Below are 22,417 nucleotides of genomic sequence, written 5' to 3'. Positions count from 1 at the left end.
GGGTAAGTAATACTCAGTGAACTCAAAAGGTGGAGAAAAATAATTTTGATATGTGTTAAATTAGTTGGTGTTTTTTGTTGCCAGGAATGTAGCAGGGACCAAAAGCATAACTAAAGTCTGAAACTTGGCGATATTTAGAATAAAGAGAACATCCATGGGTGAATTATTTAAAATGAGCTTGAGACCAGGGGCTGTTAATCCCAGTTTCAGAAAGGAATAAAAGTCTCTCATGTTTCACAGCACGAGCCACATATTTTCCTGAGGAATATTGGAAAGGTATTTTAACTGTACCCATCTAATTCCACATTTTTCATGAGGATTTGGCGCCTTGCTCTAGAAGTTCTAGTTCTGGATAGCAATGGAGAATAGTTACTGGAAGAGATGAACCACTACCCTGCTGTGTCCCTTCCTTGGAGGAAGGATTTTATGCAGCTTCTGCATATTACTGGTCTCTTCCCTTTGTGTAATTCTCAACGTATTTGCTGCAAGAAGCTACTTAGCCTATATCTGTGATCCTATTATGTTTATCTTGAGGTCACATGCGGTATTACAGTAATCATTGTACTTTTAAGATATAAATATTTTACAGAGGATCAATGCAAAATTATATTGATATGTAAGTGTCTATAAGCAATGAAAAGGTATCCTTTAGAATACCACACGTTTTAATTGTTTTCTGCACTATTTGTTAACATTAAGGAAAATTGTGACTGCATGCAACCTCCTGAAATCGGAAGTAGGAATTTAATCATATATCGGAAGCTGAAAATTTTAAAGATTAAAATTACTTTGTATTTCCATAGATAGAGTTGTTTGTATTTCATTAACTAAAATGACTTTCTTGTTTCTCAACACTTCAGGAAAGAAATTATTTTTGCATTTGTTTTGGGATGAATGAATAAAATCCCAAATCTTTTATTTGCATCAGTGTGCAACGTGCCATTTTCTCAAATGAGGGCTGGGTGTATTTGCAGAGCAGACACAGAAGTGTGTCTGATTACCTCACTGTTTCTTTGTACCCAGCATAGATGGAGGCAAATTAGAACTCATCAGCAGAAGGGGGTTTTGTTTTCTTCCCAACCAAAGCATCAAAGAATCCCAGAGCCCAATTTAAACTATTCAGACTGAAAATAGACTGATTTTTTTCTTCCTGATTCCAGTAAATACTTGTATATTACTTATAGTGAGATTCTTTCAGGAGGGATGCTGGGAGCTGTGAACACCCGTGTTGAAGGTAATGCTCAGTAACCAGTCTCAGGCCTTTCATGCAGCTGAAAGATTTGCTGAGCAGGACTGTTAGAAAATAGCAGTGTTTGCAAAAGCCCAGGTATGGATGCAGTTATACAGGCAAAAGAGTCTATTTGCTAATACACCTTCCTGTTTAGAGACCTACAGTACATCCCCAGTGTGTGCCAGCAGAGCTCCACCTGCAGACAAAATGCTCTAAATATGAACAAGGTGAGCGAAAGCTAATTAATTAGGCTGTATGTCTGAGAGCATTAAAGTTTGGTGTTCCTTATCCCTCCTGGAGTGCATGTTATTGATACTGAGAGATTTAGTTCCTGACTCTGCAATTTTAATTCCTGTCATGTACATGACACTAAGTCTTGTCCTTGATTGCCCCAAGCAAAGAGAGTTTGAAGAAAGTCAAAGGAAGCATCTGGAATCACCTTAGTGCTGGCGGCAGGCAGTGTGGGGCAAACAGCTCTGAATGCTCCGTAAAATGAGATTTGGGTACATGCAGCATTTTGTGTCCTGCTACCTTGCACCAGCCCCTCACTAACCAGGAGACACAGAAGGAGGTTGTGCCTGGTTTCTGCTGATGGTCGTGATAAACTGGATGCTTTTCAGCATTTTATGTCAGAAGTCTGTTCCCTGGAAAAATTGTGGGTGTGTCTAATTAAAAAGCAATAGCTTAACAACTCCCTTGTTTTCTATTGCAGAGGTCTTGCCCATGGTAAATAGTTGCTATTATCTGTCACAGTTCACTGAAATCCTCATTTCCAGTGGAGACAGACAGATCCAGACAACCCTTTTGCCAGAAACCATTGCTTTCCTTTGGCGTGCGGTGTAAGGGGAGAGAGAGAGACAGGATGGGAAAAGAAATGAGACCTCAGTGGCTAAGGTTACCTTCTAGAAAGCCAAGATGTGGGTCACGTCTTTGGTGTGACTTGAACAGGGCAGGGATCATAGAAGCACTGAATCTAAGAAGCAGAGAATCAGAGAATTATAGAATCATAGAATGTTTGGGGTGGAAAGGACATTCAAGGTTACCTAGTCCAACCCCCTGCAATGAGCAGGGACACCTTCCAGTAGATCAGGATGCTCAGAGCCCTGACCAAACTGCTCTGTGTGTTTCCAGGGATGGGGCAGCCACCACCTCTCTGGGCAACCTGTACCACCCTCATTTTGAGGCAAGGATGTGAGACTCCAGCTCCTGCCTTCTGGTCATTCTCCATCTCCCCTTGGCTATGTTAGGATGGTAATATGTCATGCTTCTTTTTTGTGGTTGGTTGGCTGATTTTTGGGTAAGGGTTCGGTTTTTTTTGAGATACTGTCAGCATGCTGGTACAGACAAGAATTATTTAGTATCTTTAATAACTGTTGCAAGCAGGAAATTCTGCTGCCTCACTGTGGCAACCTCACTTACCAGAAATCTGCCTGTTCTCTGTGTCATTTCTGTAGTGTAATGGGTGTTTCTGTGTGACACATACAACATTTGTTGCTACTTTTTTGCAGCTGTGTGAAGCTCCCGTTTGACATATGTTTCTGTGGAATTAGCTAAATTGTGCAGTGAACAGATTCTCTGTTTCTGCTCAGTGTAGCAGGGAAGGTAAAGGTTATCCCTACCACAGGACACGGGGAGGAGTGGTCACTCCTCCGAGCTGCTTCTGGTGCTGCGCTGATGGTGTTTGGTGAAGCAAATCTGCTGCAAATTACAGCGTGTGGTTATAGATCAATTTATGCTCCTGCCTGCTGCCAACAATGTGCTGTGCACCAATGGAGCTAACTCGGTAAACATGCACTCTAGTAACTGAAAATAACCAAGTGTTGTTGAAAGGAATAATTAATTAATGTTTGTAAAGCACTTAGAAACTGAAAAGCACCTTATTAGTGCTAAGTGTTCAGGGGCCTGGCTTTCTCATCAGAAGTTAAAGTCCTCGTCTTTTTTAGTCTTTAACCGAACAAAATATTCAGGGTATAAAGCCTTTGTGTCTAATGTCCTCAGTCAGGTGTTTTTATGCCTGGCAGTCATTAGGATGCAGTAAGTAAACAAGAAGAAACTATAAATGGCCTGAATCAGCTCATTTCCACTGATTCCAGCAGAATCAAGTTGATTTACATTAGCTGAAGAGCAGTAACGGAGAATCCAAAGCACATCTCCTCTTCTTGATCTCAGGCTCAGCCAGAGCCAGTGACCGGTTTATTCTCTGCAGCTTCTGCCTTTCTGAGCCCAGCTGCCAGGAATAAGCCCAAAATATATTAGGGAACAGGGTTCCCTGGGCAGTGAGGTGGACAAATTGGATGGCTCAGATTTGCTCCCTGGGACAGGCAGCACGTAAATGAACAGCCTCTTGATAGATAGAAGGAATCCTATTTATCAGCTGTGCCATGCAGGGCTGAAAGGGGACAGCTATGGCTGACCCTGTTCCAGAGCTCAGGAACATGGAGAATAAGAATCTCTGCCTTTACTTCAAAAGTGCCTTGGCTCCCTCAAAACAACTCCAAATCTTCCTGATGCAGAAGTCACTGACTAAAGGGTGGATTTACTCAGAAGGGTAAGAGGGCTATGAGCCACCTAGAACAGAACTGTCTGGGGAGATGTGGATGATCCTGGGACTGTGATACAGCCCACAGCAGCCTTCAGCTCCTGCCATGTGCGGAGTGTGGCATCACACCTTCTCTGCAGCCATCCAAGGGCTGCTCTGCTCCTCCAGGAAGGTGCAGTCCCCAGTCAACCTTCCCATCTGCTTAACAGGATGCTCATCTGTATTTCATTCTCTGTAAATAGTACCTAGATCAGAAGCTGTGGGAGCAGGAGAAGGGGAGGGAGAGGGGAGATCATCTCATGGAACACAGGGAGCTGCAGGAAAGAGTTTAAGACTAATTGGCCAGCGAGCACAGGGAGAAGCAGTAGCCTGTCCATCACAGCACATGCTTTTAAGATTTTCATATCCCTTTGCCGCACAAGTTTTTTTTCTTCCACCAGAATTTTTCAGGCTAAATTTGATTATATTGGGCATCTGTTCCATATTTATGAATACCCAGGACCTTAGTTGCTCACATTGAACTTCCAGATGAATGAAAAACCCAGTGATGTGCCCTTTCATGGTGCATGAGCAGTATGCCCACATATGCATCACACGTACTCACTGGCAGGAGTGCTGGGACAGGGAATCCAGTCTTTGATCACTTGGTTATTTCTTCGCACAGGAGATCAGGAGACCTTTTTTTGTCTTCTGGATTGATTGTCAGAGTAAGAAAGGTTACCTGCCAAGAAAATCCAGTTATTCAGCCCTTGCTAGTCTTGAATAAAGCTCCATGGCTGATAAAGGGTCACAGTTAGAGAGAATCAAAATAAGCCACCAGGACACCAGATATTGAGTTTTTTCAATCTCTGCACCAGCCTAGGGCAGACTATGTTTGGCTCACTTCAGTTGCAGTGCTGGAACACAGTGTGCCAGAATACCCCTTCATGATGTTTTTGGAAGAGCTAAGCATTACTAGGATTGGTTAATAGTTATATTTGTAATTAGCCATCTGTTATAGATCCATTTATTGAATCTGAGAGGGGACAGAACTGTTGCATATCCTGCTCGCTCCTCACTTTGCTTGAGCTCACCATAGAGAGCTTTGTGCAAAACCCATAAAGAACCAAAAAAAGAGCTTATTTTAAAGGGAAAAAATTGTGGTGGCCCTATGAAGAGTAAAAGTCATAATAATTTGTCTTCACCAGAAGCACAGGCTTAGGAGCACTGGATAATTTTTATTTGGAGGTTGGAATAAGAAATTGAGAGGTCTCTCAGAGGTCCAAGCAAGATTCTGGAGCTGTTCACTTGGTCCCAGTAACCTCCTGCCCCACATATCCATAGCTATGGAGGGGAAGACTAGGTGTCAAATCCTGTGTCTATCATCAGCAACATTTTCCAAGTTAGATATTTAAGAGAGCCAAAGATTTTGTTTCTGTAGATTTCTGAATCCAGAGGCCAGAGCTGAGGTGATTTGGGTGAAACACCCAAAGAATCTAGCACAGGTAAATGACCAAACAGAAAGGTCAATAGATATCAAGGCAGAAGGTGAATATGTGATAATTAATTCTTTCTCCTGGATTATGTGCTGCTAATTGACTTGGCAGCAGCACCATCACTGTGATTCCTTGGCTCATGGATTTTAGGCCAGAAGCAACAACAATAATGTTCTGGTCTACTGTCTGCAAAGCAAAGCCCACAGAACCTTACCTGGTGGTTTCTATACCAGCCCTCAAAATTCTGCTTAGATTACCATTTTTATTGAAAACCAATTCTTATTAACAGACTATGCAATATAAAATGCACCAAGTACTTGCTCTAAAGGTTTTTTTTTTAATTTGCAGCTTATTTTTGGCATCATATTTACATTGATATTTCCATATGATTCTATTTCTTTTTTTGTGTGAATGAACCCCAGAAAATTAAGAAAATAGACAAAAATTTTTTTTCTTGGTTTTTTTTGGTTTTTTTTCTGGAGTTAAAGGTATGTGTAGAGTTTATGGTAATCTTCCTATATTAGTACATCTTTATATATAGATATAAATATACATATGTATATATTTACTGTGTTAGTAATATCTTTAATGAATCATTGAAGATTTTTTCTTTTTTCTATCCTCTCTCTCACTTTTCACTCCTTTCATCACCCACCAAAACCCCACAAAAACCAAACCAAACCAAAACCAAATAGGACAGAAAATAAAAAAAATAGGAAGAAGTGGCAGACAAAATCCATAATTCCACAGAGGAATTTAAAAATATGCAGGATGTTCCTGGACACATTTAGTGAGACAGGGAAATACTGACATTCCTACAGTCCTGGAAAAATACATGGGGTTTTTTTGGTTTATGATCCCAACTGTTGCCTCCAATACATCTCTCTCCTCTTCTTGTTCCCCAATATTCCCCCTGAATCCAATTTCTCTGGTTTGTAGAGCATGTGAGGATTGTTTAGGTAGCTGACATCAGTGACAACCCAGTGACACAAACCAGACAGGGCATAACTCTGCTTTCTTGCAAGAGCTGAGTTTGCCCCCTTTTCCAGACAAATAACAAGTCAGCAGAGCTACAGGATCTGTGCCCCCTCCCACACCAACACCAAGTATTCTGAGACAACCATTTGCCATTCTCTGCTCCTCTGGGTATCCTTTTATCCCACAGAATAATTTCAGTGATTTAAACAGGAACTGAAGTACCGAAAAATGTGACAAAATCTGGCACACCTTTTGTCATTGAGCAAGTCCTTATCCTGCGAAGGAGGAAGTGTCAAAATATCCACTGTCTGTACCTGAATAAACATCTTGAAGTAAGTGATGCTGCCCATGAAATTTCTATGAGTTACTTGTGATATATTTGCACAACTTATAAGAAAAATTCATCAAAACATGAGAATTTTTAATCAGCATTATTCTCAGTACATGAAATGGAACAGTTTAGCTCTCAAGTAGTTATGATACAGGTGTCCAGGTGAGCCAGTAGTCACAGAGATGTAATTTCCTTCTTATCTCATGATCATATCACATATCTGTGTCATCTGTAAATAGAATATTAACCACCATGCACTTTCAGAAGTTGGGAGAAAACATGGTGAGTTCCCAAAGGTGCAAGTGGAGTTGTTTGTGTTTGTAAGTAAGCCACCAAGCTGATGTGATTAAACACTTACTCCATCAGTGTCTTGGCCCTTCTTTTCTCCATCTGGTAGGTAGGCAGGCAGATTAAATATATGCCATGTGTTTGTTTTTCCTGTACAAAATGAGCTGTGTTAGTATTTCTTGTCACTATGAGGTGGTACCAACTGTACAAAATATATTGATTTATGTTAAAAAATGAGGATTTACCAGGAACACGACATGCCACCCAAAGCACAGTATTTCATTAAAGGAAATGGCAATAAACTGTATTTTTTATTTTAAAAAAGCTCAATTACAGACTTCAGAGAAAATTAAATTTATTGTTGAGCCTCAGTGTTTTGAAGCTACCAGTTGATTCCTGGAAGTGACTTTGAAATGAGTTTTGGGAAATCATTTTAGTATTGACTTGGGCCATAATGGTTGGCTGTTGCTTTTTTGTATAAGATTGATTAAATTACCCTGAATAAGCTCCAAGTCCGTGTCCTTCTCTGAGGCCAATTGTGAATATGACCATAATACACTCTCTAAAACATATTTCAGAAAGTAAATAATCTCTAAACCTGGAAGAACATCACTGCACTCTTCCAAGAATAAGCAAATGAACCTGGTTCCTTGTCTCAACATGTATCACTTCTTTTTTTTACACCTCCCACTTCCTCTGGTTTTAAAAAACAGGGGTTATTTGCTAGATTTTCTCTATACATTACAAAAGGAGATAATTTTGACTAGGTCTTAAAGAAAGAAGTAGCTAAGAAGTAAGTGTATAGTATAAGATTCAATTTTATTATTGTGTAATAAGAACTGGCAGTTGTTCTACTGATGTCAGCCTTTATCTCCACTCCAAAATGTAGTTATTCCTTCATACATCAGTAAACTCAAGTGAAATCAGGGCCATGGTGTAGCAGGTTCTATACAAGCACATGGGAATGAACGATCTTAATCTCAAAATGGTTTGAAAATTAATGCCAAATGTGCAAAGATATGATTTATCCACAGCTGCTGAGTGTGCCTGGTCTGGAGACAAGAGAGGAATCCAGGTCTTTGAAGACCCAAGCCCTATCCAGTGAGCTCTTCTCCCGAAACAGTGGCTGGTCTGAGTTTCTATCAAATCTAAGGTATGTACTTCAAAAGCCAAAATTAAATAACAATAAGATACATCCTAAAGAAAACCCCAAGAGATGACTGGTGCATGGCTGCCACAAAGCCAGAAACAAGACAGGTAGCAAGTAGCAGCAAAACAATAGGAGCAAGAGAAAGAAAACAGTAGAAGTTTTGGGAGGAATTTATCATGATCAGCTGCACAGAAAGATTCTTGAACCGGGACATGGGATTTGCAGGCAAGATTCAAGAAAAAACAACAGCTTTTGGAGTACAACCTTCCAAAGAACAGCCTGCTGCACTTCCCAAATGCTCCGAGTTCCCATCTGAGATGGAGTAGGCTATTTGGGGAGCAAAACTCTTCTAAGGAAATCTGGATCAATAAGGGTAAAGATTTCTAGGCAGCACAGCCCTGGGATACTGCTAGGAAGGATTTCTATTTCCCTGGCATTAGTTTCCATGCTAGGAGTCCCCTCTGGGTCTTCAGGCCATAAAATATGGCAAGTCTTGGTTGAGAGGCAGATGAGGTTGACCTGCAAAGGTTGAGATTTTCTGTTTTTCCTGTCCTTAAGTGTCTTTAACTCCTGCTGACACGAGTAACCTGAGTCCTCAGAGGTGTGGGGTAAACAGGAATCCTGCAGGGAACAGGTTAAGCTGGCATTGGAAGAGTGAGTAACTGCAATGTTCTGTAATTACTTCCATAAACTCTCTCTTTCCAGTACTCTCTTGTTCAAGGCAAAAATATTTGGGTACAACCCATGGGGGGAACTGCCAAACATCTCAGATATTCCCTACTCTACAGGCAATCTTTAGATCTTTAGGTTAGAAAGAAAACTGGTTTGCTCCTTAAATTCATCAAAGCACAAGGGATGATATAGTTTAGTGGATGGGGAGAGAAGTGGCAGCCTGTGTCAGATTTTCTTGTTGATAGTAATTTTTTTATTTATTTAAGTTTCTGTCTTGTGTAGAGAGTAAAATCTTGTAATTTGCTGCCTTGAATTTGAGCTATAATAGAGTTTTTTCCTTACTGTTTTTCTCCCTTTGCTTCTGGCTTCTTTGAGTTTCAGAAAAGACAAGAAGTTTTCTTCTGCTAAATGTACTGGCTCATTTTGTATTAATTTGAATACCTTAATGATAAATTGAATTTACTGCTGCCCCACAAACAAAGTAGATATGAATGATCCCTCTTGCATTTGCTTTCTTAATGAGATGTTAAATGTAACTTGCTATAAATGGAATCTCGGCTAAAGCAATAATTAGTATTTCAGTCTGTTTAAAATAACATTTTAATTATCTTCACTAATACTAAAAATTGTAGAATATCCCTTCAGGCATTACAGTGTTATTGTAGATGCTCTGCTTAAGTACCTAAATTCACATTATTTGCTAATATTTCCTCTTCAGCAGGGTGACATTCAAGCTCTGGGTGATATTTATGTATTTTTTAAACCACAAAAATGGAGATGATACAAAATAAAGGAAATAGAAGCATTCAATTGAACTCTCAATTTATCTGCCACTATCTCACTTCACATCATTGAATGGTTCTACAGTAAAGCAGACCTAAAAAAGGAGAGCACTTTCTCTGAAAAGCTGATGTCCCAGGTGTTTGATGTAGAAGCAGGTGAACAAATGGGGAGAATCCTGGACAGAGGACACTGAAGCTCCAGTGGGCCAAGAGGGAGAAAATAACCACCATGAAAACATTGGGCCAAATATCACCAGAACATAGGTTTGAATGAAGCCTACACTTGGTGCTGGACAGAGCTGAGAACAGAATTTGCTTTAGCCACTATGTTTTTCCCCATCTTTTCCCAGGGTAGGAGTGGGAATGGCAAACAGGATGCACCAGGGTCAAGAAGGTGACTTAGGAAACAACTCAAAGGGAGTGAATATGCATTTCAGCAAAACCAGCTCAGTTTGCTTCAGGTGAGGCATGGGCAGCCTCAGTGCCTGTGCTGGGGGGAGTTTTGTTCACCAAACAGCCTCGTGTGCTTTGCCTGTGTCCCCTGAGAGGCTGTCACTGAACATGCACTGTGGGGTGTGTGGCTGGGGAGGGCTGATAACTGTGAGCAGCTCTGACACCCCAGTTGCACTTTTGCTTTATTTAATTCAACAGGAGATCTCTATTTCAGTACCTGGTGTGAAAGGAATTGTTTGCTATTCTTCTTGGCTTCATTTTCTTTCTGCAGATGCTGAACTGGACACCTTAACAAGACCAAGTGATGTGTTTCCTATAGGAAAAGCTTTGAAACAAGGCAAGATTGTTGTACATTGTTCAAAGCCTTCTTTCAGGAGAAACTTGACTAACACAGGGAGGCTTCCAAGAAGTTTGTTCCCAAAACTGTTTTTATGAGAGAAGAGTTTATTGTTTCTTTAATTGTTTTGGTTTTGTTTTGTTTTTTTTAATATTTATTGTGGTTTTTTTGAAAAATAATCTGCTTTTGTTTTTAATATGTGCTTTGGCCACAAATATTGCTATGAAAAAACCCAGTACTATGGTCAGGCCTACTCCAGTGATCCAGGGAGGAATGACAGATGCTTTAATGACATTCCTTAGGTGTATTTTTTTGGTTACTAGGAGTCATTTCAATAGAGACCCTGCAATATTCAGTGTGCTTTGCTCAGAGCCTGTGCCTGCCATGGGAGATCATCCAGCTCTGTGACTGTGAGAGACAACAGAAAAGCAAAAGGAATAGAAATAAGAGAAGGAAAGAGAATAAATGTAGGCAAGGAAAGCTCAGGAGAGGCATTTCTAGTTCTTTAAGGGATTTATAGTCCTTTAAGGGATTTCCAGCACTTGATCTGTAGAAAATTTTCATCCACATCCAAACTGGGCAGAAATTCCTTTCAGGAAATGCCATCACTAACCCCCAGCAGCTGAGATCAGCAGCACAGTCCAGGCTGCACCAGGGACTGGGATCAGACATTAAATGATACCCAGACCCTTACTCTGAGGAAGGACCTACAGAAGGCTGAATACCTTGTATTTTAGTACTTCTGGCAATGTCCTGGTAATGAAGGTAATGAATAGCACAGGCAGGATAAAATATCAGCATGTATGGCTAAATACTGCTTGGACCTCTCTCTTGATGCAAGAGGCATGTAAATGGCACAAGTTTAATTTCTGGTTAAACTCTAGCTTTTTCCTGGGTGGAAGAAGCAGGAAGTATACTTCAGAAGGCAGCTGTGAGTGTATCCTGTGTTTTTATTCTCTTTTGCCATGGAGTCATTCATTCTTCAACCTTTCCCCATAACTTCCCATTATTTAATGTCCCTAGGCAAAAACCACTCCCTAGTACTCTCTTTCCTCTCCAGAATTTTCTTATTTTCTGGACGACTGCTTCCCAGTCTTACCTTTTCTTTATACCAACAGCATGCCACTTGCTTGGAGTTAATGCTCAGCAAAACCAAGGTTGCAAAAACTCATTCTATGCATTTGAAAAGATTAATTAACAAAGAATTTGAAGTTGCTCAGTCCAAACAGGCACTGTATAAACCACTGAAACACACAGGAAAGGTTTTTCAAAAAATTCCACCAGAAACTAGGGATATTTCCAGAGGAATGGTAGTTAGGTTGTCAATCCCATAAGTTTTCATTAAGACCAAAATTCCTAAATGCTATCCTTTGAACACCTTCTGCCTTAGCACTCAGTGGTTATGACAGCTACTTAAGCATATCTGTACTTCTTAATATTTTGCTCCAAAATCCACCTTAAGTATCTAATTATGAGGGACTATAGGAATTATGTTCTTTTATTTGCTTAGGTCTAAAGATGAATACCATTTACATTTCCACCACCAAGGATACAAGTTTTCCAGTCTTTAGTCAATGCCACTAATAAATGAACAAATCAGACATTTTTGAAAAATTAAAAAACCCACCCCACCTTGGAATGTTAACTCAAGTATTTTTTTCCAATCCAATTCTTACTGCTTGCCTTTATTAACTGTGACTGAATATGCCTTATGTCAGCAGAGATTGCAGTTAACAGCATTACATGGGATTCAGCATCTAAAAGTTCTTAGCCTATATTGTGTGTCAGAATTGTAGGAAAGAGCAGCTGGAGAGAATTGTGTGGAGCTTGTTGTTGAGAGTGGATGCAATCTTAATTCTGGTGTCTTGTCCTTAGTAATGAGAGAGCTTTTGTAGGTTGAGTCACAAAAGGGAAAGAATAGTCTTTGTTTGACTATTATTAACCTGGTGAATAATGTAGATAGTTTTTCTTTTTGACATTTGGAGAATAATGTATGTTTAATGTCAGTTCCACTGTTTTGCTTCCCTGTTGCTCTGCACAAGTATCATGGTGTTTCTCAGAAGTAAAAAATGGTACAGAACTGTCTTGAGGAAGGACTGAGTTGCTTTGTATCTTGCACTTGTGGCTGTTTGGTTCTACACCCATTTTATAGATCTTCTAAGCAAAATAAACACATCACCGTCTTCAGTCTTGTGGGGTTGGTTTGTCCTCAGTTGCATCTTTTGATGTTGAATGGATTATAGATTAAAAACAAACTCTCACTATCAAAACTGTCATTATTCCCTTCTCTCTTCTTCTTCTCTCTGTCTCTCATTTTTGGAAACAAACAAACAAACAAAAGCTACAATTTATTCTATCTTTATGCAGAGATGTTTGTTAAAACTCCTGTTGTTCTTGATGCTTCTCAACTCCTGCCAATTTATATACAGTTTTTCAGTCTTTTGTTTAACTTTTTTTTTTTTTTTTCAAGATTACTTTAGTCCTGAGTGATGTTCTCTGGATGACACTTTTATCAGTGCCAAGCACCAAAGAATGATAACCTCCCATGTTTTATATGTGCCAGTGCTGTTACTATACAGGCAGGTGAGATTCACACTTCTGCCACAGTCCTGCACTGTTCACAGGCACTTCAGCTCTGTTCTTCTCTTGTGATGCTGAATAGGACATTGCCACTTGCCCATTGTCATCTCGTTGAATCTTGAGCATCTTTCCAATTTATCAAGATCATTTTGAATCTTAATGCTGGCTTCAAGAATGTTTTTACCCTTGATGGTTTAATGTACACTGTAAATTTTACATGAGTACTGTCTTCCATCATTTAAGTTAATAAAAACAATGACAGGCCTCTGTCTGAAATACCTGCCTACCTTTAGATAAAGTATTAAATCTTCTAGGAAAGTGTATTTTCAAAACTTTGGTAGAATTGTGGATTAGTGCTAGTACATATTTGTTCACCTTGCTTTTATGTATGCTGTATAGCTTTCTCAGAGTAAATAGAGATGATCCCTTCATCTCTTAATCTCTAAACAGTTATTTGGTCAAAGAACATACTGAGTATTTTGTGGATTTTTTTTTTTTTTTTTAAATTTCAGGTGCTCAGGAATAAAACAATTTAATGAAATCTCAGAGTATTTTTGTTCCAAAGTCTAATTCCTGTGCCACGGTTGCAGAAAATTAGATGGAAGGCTTGAGAGTTTTACTATTGTGCCACTGTAGGTGATAGATGATATGAACAAAAAATTTTCAAAGTGTCTGTATAACCACCCACAGAATAGGCCTAATGCATTCATTCAGGCTGGTTTTCTGAGAATTAATTTACATTTCATATACTTGAGAGTCTCACATGAAAAGATATTTTTATGATGATTTTTAATACAGTAATTTGATGAGATCATAAGGATTTACTTTGGAAGGATTTATAATTAATTTCTGCATATAAGAAGATATCATTCCACAAGTGTGAAGTTTATATTTATTTGTTCACCATAATGTTTCATGAAGGAGAGAGAAAAATAGGTGCAATTACAGAGCAACAGGATCTTCTGGTCTCTTCTCTCCCTATATTGTGACTGCTAATATGAAATTTTCAGTGGAAAATCTGTGAAGAAGGAGAAAGAGTCCATGCCTCTTTAAAAAGCAAGAATTTAATTATGAAAAAAATCCTGGTTTCTCTACACTGTGTTAAACTTCCTTGTGTCCTTTCCCTGTAAATTTATATTCTACCCTGTCCTAGATACAAGATCTTTTCCCCAAACTGCCTTCAATAATACAGAACATTGTTCGAGGGAAGATTTTTCTTCTCTCTTTCTGTTGAATGTGTGATGAAAAAGTTGAATAAGACTCAAACAAATGCATTTTCAGGAAAATCTTGTGGGGGTCGGAGGAACAAGCACTGAAACAACTGCTGAGTCACTTCCTCCTGCCGTGCCAGGTGTCCTCAGGATCCCAGAAAGGCTTCTTGAAGGCAAAACCTTCTTCACTGGTGTAGCACATCCATCTGGGACATCATCAGATGAATTCCTGACAAGGGGGAAGGACAAGGTAATTAAGGAACTGACTTTGGGATGTGAGCTGTTGTGCACTGAGCTCAGTGGAGCAGAAGACTTGTAAATGTCACCATCAAACCAGATATTTATTAGTTGGAGCTGACAGACTCCAACTTCCCAGTAAGTGGTGAGAAAATATTCCCCATCACTTGAGATTTTAAAACTGTGGCAGATTGAACATGGCCTGAAAAAAATGTTCTCTTGAGCTGAGTGCTCTTACAGCAGTGGGAGGAGTGATGAGATGAGCAGTTTTGGTCTTTCCCTCCTGGTTCTGCCTCCCTACTTTCCTGTCACCACCTCCAAGAGGCTATTGGTTGTTTCTACAGTCAAAATTGTTTCCAGGGTGCTATAGAGTAAGTGGGAACTTGACTTATACACTAGTGAGTACTGGCCAGAGAGCAAAATAATGGGAACACTTCTAAAAAAATAATATTGACTTTTTTCCCCTCCTTGCTTACCAGCTGCAGACTGTGCCATGAGAGAAACCAATCACAGACTCATTCCCAAACTGTCCAGATGAAAAAGACCTGGAGGCTACTTTGTTTATTGCCATAACTCTCTGGAATTGCTTCCTGCCATATATCTGAGTACTATATTCAGGCTAATTTGCCATAACTTTCCACTAGAAACCTATTCCATGCCCTGATAAATCTCATCTCTAGCTCTTCCTGCAACCCCCATCCTGAAGAACTCAGTCCATGTTTTCATTTGTCCATTTTCATTCCGAATCAGAGATGCTGCCTGAAATATTTAAAGGCTAAGGACCTCAACAGGCACTGGAGAATGCTGTCGATGTTTTCCCTGTCATTTTCTTTGCTCTGTGAAGGATCTATCATTGTAATAAAAATTCCAGACAGGCAAGAAAAATCATCCATATTACTGGACAATCTGCTACCCTTATCTCCTGCAGATGAAAACCTTTTTACCTATAACTTGGGAAAGTATTATTTTAAAAGTATGAAAAGAGAAGCGCCTTATTACATAGTTGGTTCTACCATGCTGAATTAAAGAAATACCTTTATAGAATATAGAGGACAAATTGAATTTCAAACTAACCTTTCAGGTGTGTAGATATTCTCCTGGGCCAAGAGGATGTTGAAATGGTGCAGGCTTCATTCTGCAATGCAGAACCCAGCAGAGACTCGGGTACCCCACTTTTTGTGGTGCCATTTCGTCCCTGTCTTGATGTGGGGTAGTTTACATAAGGCTGTGTATTTACAATACACTGTGATGACCTCAGAGGAGGCAGTCCCAGCTGTAAGGCAGGACACATCCTCATGAAAATCATTCTCCAGGTGCTCAGCATTCCCACAGGGTACTATATATCATCCCTTTTTGATTCAGGAATGCTCATACCTGATTCTGTAAATGCTCATTTATCTGTTTCACCTTGTCCATGACACCTCACTTAGCCCACACTGAAACTAATGGAAAGTTTTTCTGTCCTTTATGGGGGAATTGAATCAGACTCAGCTGGAAGATAAAATGATGTTCAGATTCAAAGATATTGAGGATGAGACCGTAAAAGTCATTGGTTAGAAGATAGTTTGAAATTTCTTCTGCCATTGCAGCATTAATTGTGTGTTGAAATATAAATATTTTGCTGTTCTCATCCAGATCTTTGAGCTCTTTATCAGCTTATTTTCAAATACTGTAGCCTTAATACAGGTATTGAATCCTTTTACATCTTTTAGCAGTAATCCTTGTAAGTGTCACTAAATACAAAGAAAGCACTATTTCTCTGAGCAAGTGGTGATGAAGGTGTACTGTCTTGGGAAAAATAGCACTTTTTTGTGTGTGGATTATCACTTTTGAGCCCCCTCTTGGTTATCTCTCTTTGTTTCACACAAGGATGGTATTAGTAGCCTGGAACAATCTCTGTGTGCCCTTTCAATCGGAAACACTTCTTGATTTGTATACTTATATAGCACAGGCCAAGCTGAAGTGAGAATTTATTTCCTGAAGAAAACAGATTTAATGTGAAAGGTGATCCTCAAAAGTTTCACAGTTCCAGTTGCCTTGGATAAGCACCAAGAAAGGCAGCTGCTGCTCGGAGTGAGTCTCCCCTGTCCCTGAGAGCTGCACACCACAGATGAGGTGGGGGAATGTTCTGTGCACAGGCCCCTCTTTTCAAGGACAGTGCACATACTAGAAGTTCTAAAGGAGGATTAATATGAGAACCATGAAATCCAGGCTTTCAGTTCCTCATTCTGCATTGCATCGTGGTTCAGAAATCTGCCTAGCACAGCCTTCATCTCCTGCCCCTCACTAATTATGTTCTCCCTCTGCCTACCTTTAACTTTGCAATCCTGATTCTCATAACCCCAGACCATTCTAAACTTCATTGTGTTTATAGAAAAACAAAAAAAAAAAGAATAAAGAAACAATATTAGCAAAATATTCACCATCTTTTAGAGCACTAAAAAAATTATGGCAATAAGAATGTTTATTGGAATTTTAAGACTGTTTATACATTTGTTCTTAAATTAATGAGTGCAAAAATAGAGGGAGGACAGAGTGAGTGAGTAGCTTATTGTCTGGAGTGCTGAGAGCTGCCTAAAAGGATGTTGTACTGAGAATACACTCCAACGTGAAAAAGAGACCCACAGGCAAACAGCTATTATCTGAAGTAATCTTCAGCAAAGAGGATGTGTCTATGAAATAACTTTTGGAGACCTTGGGTAATTCGATGCCTCAACCTCTGCTCACCAACCTATTAGATCAGAAAAGAAATGTTCATAAACCCTTTTGAAATACCATTTGTTCCCACCAGAAGTGCACTAAAGTGTATGGAATATGGTGAATGAAGGATGGGTTAGTGTGTGACCTAATGATGAGATGAACAAAAGAGGGGAAAAACATTTCACCACCTTTTTGCAAGTTCCATTTATCCATGAAATAACAATTGCATTCATATTTGCATTTCCATTACACAGAATTACTATCTTCTGACTTACCAGCACAATGGTATTGTTTTATTTATTTAAACTGGATGGTTTGCTTTCCATGGTGTGACCAGCTGGGAGAAAAATAGGATTCAATAATGTGAACATTTCACAGTAAATAAATTGCATTGATACAACAATATAAAAGCTGTGCTCAGCAGTTTCTGTAGGACAAGGTCTGTTCTAGAACTATGCATCCAGCTTTCTAAACACTTGGAGAACTATAAAGGTTACATCTTGGTGTATGAAATAATACAAAAATATATTGAATTTCCACTTAGGATTCTGTTTACTCACATCTCCCCATTAAGGAAGTTACATGTTTAATCGGCTGCTTTCAAGCAGAATATTTGTCTCTCTATTTCTTGCTCATATTGCAGGCTTCTCTGTAAAATCTTGCTGTGATTAAGGACCATTGGCTCAGTTTCAAATTCACTCTATTCAGACATCACAACCCCCCCAAAAAGAAAGAAAACTGAGAAAGGCTTCAGAAAGATTCTTTAGGTGTTAGATATGTTGACTTGATTGCCTGTCAGATTTAGTGTTTTCTGTGCAGAATCCCATCTCCTCTGCAGGTTCTTCACCAGGACAATTGCTCTCCACTCCACTTCTTTGAGCTGTCAGAGACAATGGAGTTCCCTTCCTTTTCTTTGGTCTTCTCTGGATTCCCACAGGCTCTCTTAAGGAAACCCTTTTGGTATTTTGCTGAGGAAGCTGTCAGTGAAAGCTCTGCTTCCACCTCCTAAGCAGGTGCTGTTCGAAGAACAAACACTCAATCTCTATTCAACACTCTGCCTCCTTTCCTACTGATGTTTACAAAGTTCTGAAGCTGAGGACACACTCAGCTGCAGTCATGACTGCTGTTCCACGTGGACAGTGGTATGAACTGACAACACTGCTACGTGTGGCTGTGGATTTGTTACAGCAGTCGATGGCAGGGCTTTGTGGCAGGAGAGCCCTTCCATAATGTGTTCCCTTGACTCTGATTTCTGTTTCTCATGCAGTGCTTCCAGTCCACGGCCCAGCTGGACACCAGTCAGTCTTTGCTGGTATTTTGCCAGCAATAAATCTGTGCAAACCCCATCCTCCTCAGCAATGATAGTGTCCATCAGAGAAGGGCAGTGAATTATTTTGGTGGCACTTGAACTTGTTTGGCCTTTGCAAGACAGTGAATTCTTTATATACTGCTTAAAGAATTATTTTAGCATTTTGAGTTTCATAGAAACCCTGGATTCTTTCAATATGAATAAAAAATTCTTGAAGGAAAGAAACCAGTGAGGTCATGTCTTAGTTGGAAGGGTAGCAAAACCAAAATGAAAATAAAAATACTTGCCTCCTTTTAATGTTCCCAGTTGTCCTCTTTCTCCTTGTCTACTTTGTAACAACTGCAATGTTTCTATTTCTGATCCAGTATGAAGGAAAAAGAAAAGCCTCTTGAAAATGTAGTGCTTGAAGATGGACAGCACATATTTTTATTCAGAAATTTTTTAACTATTCATATGTGCATAAAAGCATCTCAAACACTTAAGTTAGAAAAAAAACTCAAACCATTTTGGTTTTAACTCTTTGTATTATTCATTGCAATGGGGTAGTTTAGGATGGTGAACTCAAACATTCAAACTTGTTATGAACTTATGTACATAAAATGATACCCACAGTGATATACAGGTATAACAGTATTTTATTATGAAGCATTTGTGGTGAGCTCTTTTTTTATAGATAATACATATAATGATTGAAATTGTAAAATAATTAATATTTAAGTCAAGCAATTTCTGACTTTTTTTGAGACTCTATTTCTGCATGCCTCCATAAGCATCTGGAGCATGGAGGCATAACCAAAATCTGTAGCAGAAAGGGATGGAAAACATTGTTATACTTTGACTCTCAACAAAAAAGCACACATACATTCTACACCTCCCGTTTCTACCCTGCACATACACTGAAATACTCTCTCTATCTTTCTTTAGAGATACACTTTATATGGTGTATATATCCAGGGTGAATAAATTGAACAAAAAATACTGTAGCTATATTTGTATTTATCTTTAGCAAGACAACTATAGCCTGCATCCTCTGCTGATGACAATTAGAATGAAAGAGTAGAAATTACAGCAAAGAAAGAACTTCTCACACATTATGCATGAACATTGAGCTGATTTTATTCTAATGTTCCACAACATCCACACAGCAGTCAGAAAGCTTGAAACAATAAAGCATAAAAAAGATCTAAATATTAATTTTTCTTTTTATGCCACTGGTAAATTAAAACCTTAAAAACATTGGGATTTCATTGGTGCCACTATTTGATGTTCATAAAGAAACTGAGGAATTTACATCTCCAGTTTTAATTATATATGATCTTTAATTCTATTTTTGTGCATAAAAATGGAAGCCTTGCACCACCTCTTCTGCAAGGATGAGAAGCAGAATTTCCTCATGGTATTGTCTTTAAGCACCACTTAAGTCAAAGCAGAATGGATGCTTGAGCAGACCCTTCATCTGTGTAAGGGATGGCTCTGTTTCCATTAAAGCTCCTGAAACTGTGATAAGTATCCTCAGGTGTGGATCTGGCCTCCAATTTTTTACCAAGAAGTAACTACAACACAGCAAAGGTTGTAAAGCATTCACTTTGAAAATCTGAGACTTTCTGCAACAACACTTTTTTCCCCCTGTCTCAGCATCCTCCTGCCTGATGACTCTTCTGCTGACAGTAAACTAAATATTGAACAGCCCTTCAAGGGATTTGGCTCTTTACTTCTGAGCTTTTCAAAGAAACTGATAAAATGTCTAATTATTTGAATAATCAAGGGAATGAATATTTGATCACCAACATCAAAGATGAAGCCATAATTCAAGAGCTGAGGTATATGCTTAATATTGCATTACTCATAACACAAAGAGAGTTATAATTTCCTTGAAAATGTGTTTGTTAAAGGTCTTTTGGAACAGTGGAATGGAGAAATATTGAGCATTAATTTATATATATTTATTTAATTATCCAAAACTTGCCATTGTGTCATTTGTCAAGCTGTTGGATGGAAGAAATCATGGTCAGTTAAGGACAATAACCTCAAATTTGAACGCACTTCACAATGCCAATAATGGTCTGAAGTCCAACCAGACATTGTGAATAATATTAGGTTTCACACATATGTATTCTTATTATATTTCTTAATTATTTGTAATAAGCCAGGCATGGAGGCTGTATTACCTGTTTAGTGTCAATGAAGTAATTTTGTTTCTGTTTCTGACTGAGATACACTGAAAAGTGACTATGGAATATTATCATTTCCACTACCTGCTAGATCCTGCTTGCCTTTCTCTTCCCAGCATCCTAAAGAGAAACCAATTTAGTCCTAATGCCCCTTTTCCCCCATCATCCCTCAAGGTTCAGCACCACAGCTAGCACTGATCATTAAAAAATACACTTTGACTTTGATGTGACCTAAAGCTCAAACTGGAGCCAGCCAGGAAACAAAGCAGCCATTTCTATTTTAATATTTCAAACACACCTTAAGCAGTTTGGGGACCTTCCATCAAGAGCAGTTGCTGCCTAGAGAGCCACTGTCAACTTTATGAAGCCCTGTACATTTACCTGCCCTGACAAGTTGCTCATATTGAGATGCCAGGTTGTTTTGGTTGAAGATCATTAAAATTATTAACGACTATCTATCAAGATATAGGGAACTGCAAATGCAGAAAGGCCACTTAATAGAGCCTGGGCTAATTGAGGAATGTGGGTTTGGACCCTTTCCTCCCTTCTGCGTCCCTGGAATAAATCACAAAAGACCAAACACTGGCTCACTCAGGTATGTCCAGGCACAGGGTTTCAGGCCTGGATTTGCCACCCACTGCCCTTTACTGAGGCAGAACAGTGCACAGTGAGTGCAACGCTGCACAGAGAGAGCCCAACAACATGCTGAGAGCTCCAACTCCAGTTCCCAGTCCCTATTTTACACATTTAATCACTTTCTCATTCATTCTGCCGTGTGTTTCCACTGATTAGATCTCAAGTCATGCATCTCCCACTCACATTTAATCTTTTGTTAGTTAGGTTGCGAGTAAACCAAGCATGACTCTGAGCTTCATTTATTCACAGAAATGTTATGTATTTTCAGCAATATATTTGAACATTTTCTGGTGTGAACATGCACCTGTACAGTGCTCAGGTGTCTGAGTGATTGCCAATGCTCTTTAGTGGACTGCAGACATCCTGCTTATTAACCTGAGTAACTGCTCACCACTCATATTCTCAAGAACCCCATCACTTCTGCTGCACAGCAACAATATTTGGGCTTTCTGAAAGGCATGTAGCAATATTTCACACCACGTACTAACCCAGGTTCTCAGGCAGAAAACACATCAGTCAGCTGCAGTTATGCAGTTAAAACAACAAAAAAACAACAAAACTTTTGTATTTAAAAGTGACTTGTGCTCATTTTGTTTGAATAAATTTGAAAAGAAATGAAAATTCATAGCCTCCCCAAGAAGATAAATCTTCCCAAATCTTCTAAAAATTCACAGCTAGACAAAGAAAGCGAGGTCATTGCCTCATTGCCCTTAGGGACATTAGGACTCTGGACTGTGGCAGTGTCCTTTGACCACCACACCTTTCCCAAAATGAATGAGAAAGAAGGAAAAAGGCCACCTGTGTTATGTTGACCTCATTGTCAGTTAAAAGAACAAAATATTGTATGGGTTTCCTCGCAATTATTAGATCTATAGTGAATAAATGATCCAAGTGAAAGGATAAGGAGATTAAAGGAGGTTTGTTTACCCAAAGAACTCTTCAATTCTTTGATAACAGAACTCTTCATTGTAAAAAAAAACCCCGCCTTCAACTGAGGAACAATAGCTCAAATTGCAGATATTCACTAGCAGAGACAAAACTTACTTTAAAAGAGGCAATACAACTACTATTATAATTTCTGCTGTTAAGAAATAATTGCAAATTGTACTTGTGCCTGAACCTCCACTTGGAGATCAAAGACCAACTGTAATAAGAAAATATCTCTTATAAAAAAGAGGCCCCATTCTAACGAATGCCTAAAATAAAAATGGGCATCCAGACAAAATGTGTGTACAGTCAACTATCCTAGGGGAGCAAGAGCAACCCTGGAGCTTCTCACAGAGCTGCAGCTACTCTTTTTTATCTTACCGTACCTTAAAAGCAGCTTTTCTTCCTGT

At 39.1% G+C, this 22,417-nt stretch overlaps 1 long non-coding RNA gene across 1 annotated transcript; it reads right to left on the bottom strand.

Moving 5' to 3' along the window:
• Positions 1-12,686: 12,686 nt before the first annotated feature.
• On the bottom strand, positions 12,687-22,411 carry LOC108444863. The gene is made up of 2 exons (XR_001859572.1): positions 15,339-22,411; positions 12,687-14,256 (listed from the first exon to the last, which is right to left on the bottom strand). It is a non-coding gene; the product is annotated as an uncharacterized LOC108444863 (long non-coding RNA).
• Between the last annotated feature and the right edge of the window lie 6 nt (positions 22,412-22,417).

The sequence above is a fragment of the Corvus brachyrhynchos genome, unplaced genomic scaffold, assembly GCF_000691975.1.
Source record: "Corvus brachyrhynchos isolate BGI_N302 unplaced genomic scaffold, ASM69197v1 scaffold162, whole genome shotgun sequence".
NCBI classification, from domain to species: Eukaryota; Metazoa; Chordata; class Aves; order Passeriformes; family Corvidae; genus Corvus; species Corvus brachyrhynchos.
The sequence above is the reverse complement of the archived record's forward strand: the minus strand, read 5'-3'. Positions and strand labels throughout refer to the sequence as shown.